Source organism: Bombus impatiens, unplaced genomic scaffold, assembly GCF_000188095.3.
Source record: "Bombus impatiens unplaced genomic scaffold, BIMP_2.2 scf_1055, whole genome shotgun sequence".
Taxonomy (NCBI): domain Eukaryota; kingdom Metazoa; phylum Arthropoda; class Insecta; order Hymenoptera; family Apidae; genus Bombus; species Bombus impatiens.
In genome coordinates, this window is record NT_177474.1 from 1,048,427 (window position 1) to 1,061,606 (window position 13,180).

Here is a 13,180-nt window from a genome sequence, read left to right on the forward strand (position 1 = left end):
GTACGCGAGTGTGTACGCGAGTGTTTACTACTTACTGATAAGAAACGAAAAATCTGATAAATATTATACGTCGCAGGCCAACAAAAACCGCAAATTTCTCTTTGTAAAAAATATTCTACGTAAGTAGTTACGAGAGTGTGTACGCGAGTGTGTACGCGAGTGTGTACGAGAGTGTGTACGAGAGTGTGTACGAGAGTACATTCACCGAGCACGTCCGCGATATCGTATTTACAACTTGCTTGAAACCTTCCATCGTAATACGCTGGCACAAATTCCAGACAACGTTGCTTCGATTCAATAATACATTTATAGACCCTCGTACAAGGACAATTTTCTCTCGTTTAACGAACGTTTAGTCAACTTTGCTCTTATATATACAACTGGTACTTCGTTTACATCGGGGCACACCTCACCCATTTTCATCACCTTGAAATATATCGTCAAGCATTTCGAACAACTTTTTTCTGCACGTACGTGTTACCAATGCTCGACTTTATTTTTCTAGATTCATAGAAAGTATTCTGCCTACGGTTGTGCATTTGTGACAGCGTATGTAACGCATTATCAAAATAACAGGCCAACGAATAATTGATGTTATATTACGAAATCGAGTATTCGTTATTTCATGCAAACGTTGCGGGACAGCCCACTGTGGCCAGATTGAAAAGTCTAAGCCACAGCCAAACACGATGTTTAATTCTTCTTTCATCGAAAGGATAAGAGGAATCTCTCATTTATATATACTATAAATATGAACAAAAGATAAACGCCAGGTTTGGTTTAGGCCATTGTACCGCTAGTTTTTCGCAAATACCCTACATATATTGAAATTGGGCTGAAGGTATACCGAAGCCTTTCTACAGTTTCGCTAAAACGTCAATTAAATTTAGCTGTTATTACTTTTCATCTTGATATACACATCCTCACATTTGTTTATAGCTTATTTTTCTCTTTATATCAGATGTTTAACAGTATTCCGAAGTACGGTGTACAGACGTCAAAAAGTACAAAGCTTTTGACTTGAAAGGAAGCGTTGAGAAACGTGAATTTTCATGACTCCAAAATATTCGGTCACTTTATAAATCGATGGTAAAGGATTAAAATGGCAATTTTTTCTTTTTTTAACTTTGATATTCCTTATATTTAATCGGTAAAAGAAAAGTTCGATTCGTGATTCAGACTAAACACCCAAGCCCAATCTCGTTAGACAGAATTTAATCTTTATTCTTAATAAAGCAAGTAAAGCTAAAGTTTGGTAATTAAAAAACCAAAATTTAAAGGTAAAGTTTGAAGATGAACTTTGCGACGACAGTATTAAAAATGTCTTTTATCCATTATCGCAAAGGTAATTGGAACACCGCGTAATTGGAAAGTAATTTGTACACAGGTATTTGTTAAACGATTAGCTGGAAATTACCGTCGATGTTAATTGGATAATGTTAGAAGCGGCTTGCCGTAGCCGTTTTGTTTTACATCATCGTAGTTAGAGCATTATGATTAAAACAGGTTTTACGCTATAATAAAGACGCGATTCGTATAATTAACCGAGTCGTAAAGCTTCGAAATATCGCGTTAGTTACAGCCTATCGGAGATTATTAGAAAGTTATTAGAAAATAATTGGAAAATTGTCGCGTGAAATTTTGATGTCGCTTCGTAGACAAAGTATTGTGCGATATCGCGTTATAAAGAAAGGACGCGCGTTAATCGGTTAAACTTGCCTCGTTTGAAAAATACGTTTTACAGAGAACATGGAGCATCTATTGATTCGCTTAGCGACAATGGAGGATCGTACGACGTTTGATCAACCCGACTATTAATTACGAGAATATCGATTTGTATTTGCGGGTAGTAGAGATACAGTCTGACCCTATATACCCATCGGAATTAATTCGACCGAAATCTAGCGAATATAGGCATCGATCGCGGCAAACACGAGACACTACGTTAATGTCAACTATTTTCAAGAAAGGTATTTTACCTCTCAGAGGTATCCCACGATGGTCGCGCAACAATCGCGTAGCAGAAGATATTTTCAAGCAGCTAGCACGTGTCCCCCTCCTGGTGCCACTGTGGCCGCACTTCACACGCAAAAATCAAGATTGCAAAGGGGAAAATTCCCTTGAAACTGGAAACACGCGCACGCAGCGTCTCAGCGCCCTAACAAGCGCCAGTATATACAATGTACGTTTTATTTACACGGTACCCTCCGCGCCCCACTCAGGTTCGCGCATTCCGGGCGAACGCGCTTCTTTCCATCTTCTCTACATCCGATTTCAGCCTTTCGTCCTAACCAAGTAAACGTGTGTGTAGGTACCTTCCTTACAATCTTTCACACGCAAACGTTTACGATATTCTTTTCGCCGGCTTATCTCGCTTTCTCCTCCCGCGTAGTCCAATTTCTTTCTACGTCTATACGACGCTTCTTTCATTCGGATTTCGCAAGCGTCTCGTGCCTTTCTTTTTCTTTACTAGAAATCGATGCAACGTCCAGCTTCGTCGAACGTTGCTAGTTACGTTTTTGCTTAATAGTAATTCCACATTGACGATGCGAGTTTCTTTAATCCAAAGATTCATGGTTTATTCGATATAGTTTCCGTCTCCTCCTTATTCCACATCAGACGGCATTTGCTATCTATGTAGTTAGTCGGTAATGTTCTAATAAAATTTCCAATAAGTTATTTCGCCATGAGCATCCTGCACGATGTTTCCATTGACAGCTCCTCTGACCTTTCGCGTATCAATTCGTTTCCGTTTGCACGTGTCTACTCTTATAAATCCTTCGATTGCAACGTTGGAAAATTCGTTGGAAAATTCGTTGGAAATTTGTTCGAACGCTATTAATTGCAACCGTAGCTCGCTGAACGTCGCGTCGCTTAAAAAACGTTTCGAACGTCGTTAAACTGCTGAAAATTCAGCGGTACGGTGCAGCAAGGATATAAGAAGGAAAAAGATAGAAGAAAAAGAGAAAACCGATGCTCTTTTCAAAGGTACATAGTAGACTGAACGTTACCTTTCACTTGTTCTGCGTATCCGAACACGAACGCGCGTGTACTCTGAGGCACCTTTTCAAATCGCACGTTCTCCACGCCCGTGAAATATCCGCACAAAGATGAATTTTATTTAACCTATCCAAGGTACGCGCCGCGTTAATACAATACGAATCGCCTTAAGATCGAAGACCAAGCTACCGAACACGATGATCGATTTCCGAGAAATCGATCGTTTCGTTGACGGGTGCGCGTGATCCCACGGCGAGTTAACCAGCGTTTTCCACGTTTAGTTCACCTGTTTTGCTTCACCTGGCAAACTTGGCCGCCGCCGCCTTTCGACTTCACCGTTGCACGCGATTCGATCGTTTCGACGGATTTCGATCGCGTTCAGCGCGCTGCTCCGATTCTTAATGAAAAAAACCTCGTGGTCGACGGTTTTCACAACTTTGTCTGACGCGTGCTATCCCATAGGAGGCAGCTCGTTCGAGCAGCGACGTAGTACTTGGCGTGAAGCCTCGGGTGAGACGCCAGGTGGGTACCGGGAACGATCGTCTCCTCTCTCTTGTCCGCGCCTGGCTCGCCCCACCAGCAACCTACGGCCAAGGTTTACGGCGAACAAGAGGATTCTTAATCCTTTCAGACCCGCAACGAAGGTCGAGGCGCCTCTGCAGGGTTCGACGATCTTTACCAGGTGACTCGCAGCGCTTGGATCTCTGCTTTATCGATCCATCCGTTTATCATCTTTCCGATCGACTAAAGATCACCGCGCCAATAGTAACGACTAGTAACGACTAGTAAAACGAGTAACGCGAGTAACTATCGCGTTAACATACTGGAACGTTAACATCATGAACGTACTCGCGTTGTCCAGTCCGGCTCCAACACTCGGTTAGCCGTGAACGGTTCGGTGTAACCCGATCCGAGTTCAAACGTCCATCGGACCACGCTAATTCGACTAACGATCCTTTTTATCTTTGCCTTCCTTTCCATCAAACTTTAACCAACGCATGTCCGAGATTTCTCTATTTGATAATTTTAATCTCCATATAAGTTTGTACGCGACGTATTTCGAATCCTATTTATACGCGCAAAAATATATCGAGCGATAGCCGTTTTGCGCCGAAAACCATCAATTAATCGAATAAAGAGCAAACGTAATCTACGTAACGAAAAGTCTATCGCTACAAGTCGAAGGAACGAAATAAACTAATTTTAACGTTCTTAACAACACGTACAAGAGCGCGGTAATTTCAAAAAATTTCATTTTATGCATTGTAGTTATGTTCGTAGGAATGTTCGCGGAAAGTTTTTCTTCTCTTTTTTTTTTTTTTTTCAAAACATTCGAAACATCGAATATTTTCGTCATCTTTGTACAAAGGACCGGTTAGTTTCCAAGATAAAAGCTTGCTTACTTCCAGTCGAGCAGTCGAGCCGGCGTTTCTGTAACACACAAAGAGAACACGCAAGAGTTTAAGCCAAACTTAAAGGGACGCTTATACGTGAAAATGTCTATCGGAAATGTCTGTCAGTGAAAAAATTATTTCTAGAGTATACTTATATCGAGCTTTTTTAGTGAAAATCGTACGTCAAAATAAGAAAACAACTTCGCCTCGATGTAAAACTGAATTTCACGTTCACTGTTATCTATATTCGTTAAATTCCACGTATTTCGAAATAATCTATCTTACAGAGTATACAGATTCGCATTTTAGGAACATGTAAACGCACGTAATACTCACGTCGCTTTTGTACGCAGTCTCGTTTACGTTCTTGGTCTGCATCGTCTGAAACATCGAACAAACTCGTTAACATAATTTTACGTATAATACAAGCCTTTTTGAAAAAACAGAGTTAAGTAATGCAGTCCATTAGCGCGTAACGCTGATCGTGAAAGATACCGAACGATGCTGGCCTGCTATTCTTTTTAATCGTTTAATTCTCTTATGTATATATTGTATGTATGCATTATATATATATATATATATATATATATATTTATACTTGATAAATCGCTAATCGTTGTTCGTTTGTTATTGCTACTAAATTTCCCATTCGTTTCTTCGTCGTATTTGTTGCCTTCGGTTTCAGATTTTACAATATCAGCAATATAGCAATCAGTCGTGATATGCCGCAAAGCATACATCACGCATACATATACATATTTCTGATCAACGAGTTATGTTTTTCTACGGAGCGCGCCTTAAAAAACCGCTACGACGTAAAAAATACTTTGCGTATTACAAACGCGTGTTAAAACGTTTTTAACAAGCAGATTTACGTACACGTCCGAAAATGAACTGACTCGATACTTGTTCGTTCGAAACTACAATATATGTTGGCAACAGTGTCGAGCCGATACGTACTTTCCATGAATGAGCGAGCACGGCGTCCATGAATCACTTGGATGCGACGCGACGCGACCATCGAATACTCTCTCACGAATAAACAAGACTACCGATCTGAAATCGGTACAAGTTCCCTTAGGTTCCGTGACCCGAAGCTATTAAGCGGTCGGGCATTTTCTCACGAGATACCTCGGTCTAATTATATGTCTAGGTTGCTCCTGTAATCTACGGGTTTGTTGCTAAATACGCGCCTGTCCCGATGGGGTCCAAGGAAAAGAGCCTAATCTTTATGTCCTGGTACTCGATACTTGGCTCTTCGAACTGCCGTTTACCGCCGTTTACTGCCGTTTGCCGCTATTTTCTGCCGCTTCCTGCCGTACGGATACGTCTCTCTCGAGATCTCCTATCCACGAACACCGTTTACATCTGCATCGAATCGAACGAGCCGATCGAAAGAAATTTCTTCGTCTTCCGAGCGACTGCAACATTCTTACTATCAAAGATAAATATTATTTCGAAGCGAACGATAACTATTACCAGTAAGCATAACCTATTTTAGAATGAATTTCAATTTTCAATGGCGCGGAACCTCCAATTACGGAATATATAGGAATGGAATTTGCAACTTTAACACCGCGATGTCACCGCAAAATTATTTCTTACTTCGTAAAGAAATATTATTATTCCTAAGATTTCAAAGTTCCAATCTCTTCGGAAAGTTGGTTTAAAGAGGCAGATCCAACTACGATTTAAAGGTTCGTTAAAAGTTAAATTAAAGCGAAATGACGTTACAGCGACGTACTTCTCCGTCGAGAGAGAAATATTAGTATCGAAGGGTGGGATAAACGTTACGTTAAATATACATTGCATAACGCTTAGAAAACTGACTTTGTAGAACGACAGGTGCGTTCTTTACCTCTGGCAACGTTTTAAATCGACTAACTTTTACGCGAAACATATTATACGATACATCGTACGATACGATACGCGATGTCGATGAAAAATGTGATATCTGGCTGGAACTCTGCATAGTCTATGAAAAGAAAAGAGGCTCGCACGCATAGGTATGCGGGAACACTAAAGCGGATACATGTTCGATAATCGGTGGAATTGGTTGAGCCCGTGTTGCTCTTGACAGGATATTCCCCATCAACCTTCGACTGGACCGATCCAAGTCCTTCCTTTTCGTGGCAAAAAAATTTTAACGATCGCCTCGATAATTTCGATCGAACTCTACCGTTTGGCCGCCGCCAACTTAAATAGCGCGGCAGACGTTCGTTTAAAATCTGGTAATTGACGTTGAGTCGTCCCGGACTGGATAATTAGCATTTCAAATTTTCGACTATTCACGGTGATTCGGAAATCATCGATAATGCCAGACTCGCTCGGTCTTTTTCGCTTGGTTTCTGGCGCGATTTCGTGCCACTGCCGGATGATCGCTCTCTGATGATCGATCCTACGGATCACATGTACAGATCACAGGCAATCGGCTTTCAATCTCGAAACCTTGATCCTGCGATTGCCTTCGGACCAAGGTACGACAAATTAAACACGTTGCTCGGAATCGAGGAAATCGAATAAACCATCGAAATACCTTTTGTAAAACACGTTTCTCCGTACATACTTGCGCTATCGATTCTCGTAAGATTAGTTTCTTTCTTTCCAGAGGAACAAAATAGTGCAGACGTATTTCGCGCGATTTCGTTGTCATCGATAAATAATTATGGGCACCACGAATTAGAAAATACTAGATTCAGTGATTCTCGTTTCGGTTAGTGGCAACTCGTCCATCGAGTTTCGACCTCTCGAGGCCGCGTCTGTGCCTGGAATTATAATTTCGCTTGGAATGAAAATTCTCGGAAGAATCCCCGAGGCATTCCACAGTCGTCAATCGAGGATGTGCGATACGATCTACGATAAGGAAGCGCACGGTTCGACTTGTCTGACAATTTTTTCCTTCGATACATGCACGTACTTGCGCGTATTCGAAATTTTTATTTCTTCACAACAAAAATACATCTTCGTCGACTATCCTTTGCACGTAATTTCCGACTATCGTCAAATCCTGCCAAAGTAACCTTTTTATTCGGTTACTGTTCGTATTCTCCTACTATTGTACGTAATGTAAATGTTGATGCTATCTATAGAAAAGTAGTACTATCGCTGTATCGTGTACGCGTATAGGTTCGCTTGTAGCGTAGTTGAATTAAAAGTTGAATCGAAACGAAGAAGGAACGGCGGAGAAAGCGTAGTGCATAAATACGTGGCCGTACAGTGAATTTGGAGTTGGAAATTGGGCAAAAGACAGGAAGTAGGAGGAGTCATACGGCGCACCGTGCAATTACGTATGTAGGTACTTACTCGTGTACGCAAAAAGGTATGATAAATTCGATGGAGTATGTACAGCAGCCGAAAATCGCTCAAATATCGAGAAATAAAAAAAAAAGAGAGAGAGCAAAAGAGATCGTTAACGGCGGCGGCTAACGCAGGGAAAAGAGATACAAAGGAAAACAAGCAGGCGATCCACATTCCCCGGTGAAAAACAAAAGGGTGAAACGAAAAGAAGGTAACAAGGAAATAGGGTAACGAGATGGACGAAATTGAAAGCTCGCCGGGACGATAAAAAAAAAGACGAAAACGAACTAAATAAGATTTCGTTTAAAATCGTCAAGAACGGGAACATGTAAATATCATGTATGTTTACGCGCGGTGAACGGAAGAAGAGCGATGGTAAGGAAAATTGTCATATTCTAAATGATGATTTGTTTGTAGAGGAGAATGTACCGATCGGACCAGATCGATCGTCATAATAGACATATTTATCAACGAATCGAATAAACAACGTTAAAGTATCTAACAATCCGTAAGACGATAACGTATTCTGATGCGATATTTGCTTTGCGATATGTATGTACCATGTATCGAGACCTTTAAATCCAATAACGTAACCTTGTATGCGGAAGGATTGATCGCGCGTGGATTATCCGTGTTACGGATTATCCCAAATTCCCCGTGTCGAAGATAAAACGTTGCTCCTTTTCTATCGTAATATAAAGAAAATTCTATTCAGCGAGAAATTTTCTGTTACGACGACAACGCTGCATGCGCGTACAGAGCCAATAGTTTATACCACTGCTTGCCAGCACTTTTTCCCTTTCTCCAACTTTTTCTAACCGTATAAATCAAAATGATAAACGTGGTATAACAGTCGCAATACATACGTGCACGTAACGGTGACTGTACCGTAATTACTGAACTACCGATGAAATCGTCTAAAAATTGCAAAAAATTCTTCCATTTTTATACTTCCATGTTACCGAATATCACTACGTCGTACTTGGGTCGTATCGAACACTCGTTTCGTAAAAAAGATTTTAACTATCGATTTAAAGGACGGTGGTAAATTAAAAAAAAATTACTGACGCCATTGTACGGCGTTTAAAAGATCGTAAAACTTTGACCTTTGCCGTTTCTCATAAAAAACTAGCGCTTGAGAGAAAAGAAAATAAAAAAGAACGGCGAACAGCATACGTAACATCCTGTACAGATTCGGATCTTTACGTTTAATACTGCTCGCTAATTTTAATATACATAGAAACGAATTACTCGGTAATCGAGCTACGAGAGACGTTCGACGATTTAACATATTATTTTTAATCCACTTTGAATAGGCGAGAGATTTAGAACCGTGTGGTCTACTCGTTAACTTGATAATTTTCTGTTTTTCTCCTTATTTCCTGCAATTAAATAATATCGGAAAGACAAGCGTCAAAAGAGAAAGTGCATTTTAATTCGGAACAAGTTCAAGTTTTGCTTCTTTCGTAAAGAGAATATATCTTATACACCCTTGATACATACCTCGTGAATTTACGCTAATTGGACGCGTAACAGATTCATAACGGAATTAAGGTGATTACAGGAAGTAATTAAAAGCTATCCTTGAAAGTTATTCTGCTTAATCCATTAATTACGAATACATCGTTAGCGATCGCGTGAAACTATACGCTTATTGACTTAAACGCGTGTATTCCGAAGAAACGAATAATGAAATCGATGACTTTTTTTGCAGCAAGCTCTATACAAAGACACGGTAAAAATAGAAACAATTTTAAAAGTGAAAGAAATAGAAACCGATTTTTTGGAAAAAGCTTCACCGACCAGCTAATCGGTAACTAGTAACGGTTACTAGTGGGTAACCGAAAAAGGTGAAAGTATACCGACATACAAATAAATAAATTCGACGCATTTTTCCCCATTTACTTACTCTCCCTCCGAGTCCGTAAAGATAATAAACGCTCAAACGCTTCACGGTATTTCAGTGATATTTCCACCTTCTGGCTTGGTGAGTTCTTTCGAAAGAGACGAGTATAAAAATATGCAACTTTTATTATTACCGACGTATTATATCAGTCAATTTTGACTATAGCTATCGCACCTTAATATCGTTTAGTTAATTTTCTTTGAAAACGACACGATTCCTTGCTTGATAATATCTTGCTCGTTTCGTTTACGCCAAGCAGCTGTTCTCTTAACTTTGCAAGATTTTAAACAAGCGCCGAGAGTAAAATAACTCGACTAGCCGTAACACCCGGCTGCTGATTCGCTCTAAATTAAAAATTTCTCTCCCTCTTCGGAGCCACCCTCCTTCGACCCGGCATACTTGATAACTCGCTGATAAACCATCTACCAGGACGATATAACACAAATCCTGTTGCAATTCTCGAGTTAGTTATCGATATCAAACGTTGGAGGAATATCCTTCGATAAAATTACAGTTGATCGATCGCATCGTGCTTTTCGGTAGATAAAAGGTACGAAAAAATATACTTTACGTTAATTTTGTTACTTTTTCGTTCGATACTTGGCTTCGTTTCGAATATGCGCAATAAAAATCCGAAGCGGATTCTACTCTTTCTTTAAGCTCAACGACATTTTCTCGACGCTGTCCATGCTAATAATTCTACTCCAAAATCTCGAAACTACCTCCTTGATTACAAGCCGTTAGACGCGAACAGCAGCATTGTCTTCTTGAAAAATTATCATCTCGTATTGCTTTCGTTTCAGTTATAACTGGCAATAATTATTCGCCTTGTAACATCGCCGGATATCCTATAGCGACCAATTTACCCTTTGCAAAAACAATTTCACTTTTCACTTTCTTGGCAATATCGAAGAAATAACGCAGAAAACGTGTTTGAGTTTAGAATTGTACGTACGTAATAGAAACTGTACTTATGTACTACCAAACAGTCATCTTTTTCATCGTAAAGATGTATTTATATGAAATTTACGTTAATTTACGACAAACAAGCGACCCAAGTTCGTCAAGCGTTTTCAAGCGTTAACGCATATCTATAATTTATCCTTATAACATAAATTAAAAGTACCTACAAGTACGCAACAACTAGACGAATTAAATGGAACGAACATTCGAACATGCCACCAACATCGTCTGTATTATTCGTAGCATTCAAAGTTATTCGCGCAACGCACAAATGTTTTTATCTCGGTTCAACTCACACGAACTTTGTATACGATAGATGAACACAAGCTCCGTATGTAGAACTTCCGAACTATGTTTAAAGCTTGTGTCAGCAAATAAAACACGAATAACAATGGCAATCCGCATTAGTCGATTTTAAATTAGCTTGGAATTTCACTAAAATCCCTACGATCGTACACGAGATAGATAGATAGATGGATAGATAGAGATAGAGAGAGAGAGAGAGAGAGAGAGAGAATGTATAACTTGTAGAAACAATAATTTAGTTTCGTACAAATACCTACAAAACGCTTTACGCAACTTGAAGGAAGCTATAGTCTCAAAGCAAACGAACAAAATTAAATCGTGTTATATGCGGTGGCAAAATGTAACTATGCCGCTATTCATTGGTATACAAAGGTATTTCTTCACCCTCTGTCTCGGTCTCGCTCGAACAAAGACTCGAATGATTTTCAGTTTTTCCGATTCGAAAAAGATATCTAGATAGCTCAAACTTTGTAAAACGCTTTGTAAAACTAACCTTCCGTTTTAACATGCTTTTAGTACAGCGAATTATATCGTAGATTTACGAGTACAAGAGAAGTATGTAACTTCGTAACGAGTAGGATCGTTTAACGGAGCGATAGACCTGTATGATTACAGAACGTGTAAGAATCATCGAGCCGAATACACGAGTACATGCTCCGTAGATCACATGGCGGTAATAACGGGAATACAGTAGGAATTGCATAAATCGCAAGTGGAAGAAGCAAAAAAGATTTCCAAGGTCTTTCGTTGCGCTTACCTGGCCGACAAAAGGGTCGCTGTTTTCGTCTAGGTTCGCCTCACCGATATCTTTGGCACTTCTCGTACTTATCAACATTCATCGTTTTTCACTGTACAACGCAAATTTCACACTTATTTTTTATACAAATATACGAAATAACCACGTAACCGTGTCGTTCGTTTATACATGACAAAGTACCGTTATATAAATATGTATATATATACGAAATACCGTTCTAGGAACAAAAAGATACGTACACATAGAAGGAAATAATTACGGGCTAATTACGTAATTATCTTTTATCGCGTGCAACAACAATTTTCATCGGATAATTTCGAATATGTTAATACGCGGTAAATTTACATACGTATCGCGCTTGCATAGCAAACTGACGCGACAATATCTATCGTCACGACGATATGTTGTTAATTCTTCGATAATCTTCTCTCCTTGTTCGATCGTTGATCGTTTGTCGCACTTTTATACGAACGCGCGTTCCTGCTCCCCTTTTTTAGAACCCGAGCAACTTTAACGATCCCGTCGTATCACGTTTCGAGACGAATATCGTTCCGTGCCGCTCCGACTTGACGAATTATCACGAAATCGTTCACCGTTGTCAGACAGTCGGATTTTATCGGTCGGATCGCCGATCGATCGTTGGTCGAGTCCGATCGATCAACACGAATCGAAAGGAGGGAATTGGGTAAAAGCGAACGTCCGTCCGGCAAGTTGACGACGACAACAGGAAAGAAGAGAGCGTGTCGTGGAATGGTCGCGGATCGATCAGGGGAAAATGGATTTATCGAACGAGATCGAGAGGTACGTCGCGTCGAGGGCACGCGTCGTCACGAACTGACTAAGAAACGGCCTCTGCGAGAAAAGAACGGAAACCTCGCCGCGCGGCTTTAGGTTGAATTAACGCAAAGCCAGCTGATTGGTAGGTGCTCGCGAGCCGAGCATCTTCCGGCCTTTTCACGGAACCCTCTCGTCCTGCGTCCTTAACGAACGTAAACACACCTGTCGGATTTACTGCTGCCGGTAGTCAGGTTAGCGTTCCACCGCTTCACCGTTCCACCTTGTTCGGAGGTGACCATGGTTACGATCGTAAAATATATTTACACGAGTAGTTTCGCTTTATTTTATTTCGTACGGAAAATTGCGTGAAAGTATATTCGTTACGATATTACGAACGTCGTCTATTCTAACGTGTAACGCTTTTTTTCAGAGGCTAAAGGTACGTAAAGGAGCATGGTTCCTCGCCGGCTTACACATACAGCCATGCAACCCAGTCCGACGCGACTTGCGACGTCGAAAACGCTCGAGAGTGGAAGAGGAACTCGTTGCCTCGGCCGGTGAAGAAAAGCGCAAAGCGCTCGATTAATTGGTCGCAGGTTGTATCGAGAAAGATTAACGCCGAGTGGGGAAGGAAATAAGCGGTGGGGGTTGGAGGGCGAGGGACGATAGGAGAGGAAAGGGGTTTGTAAGGGAAGATGGAAAAGACAAGGGGGTGGATGTGGCTGCGCGCATGTGCGTGCTCGACCCGAGCACTTGTTACCGGTGGCTCAGTCTCGGCTC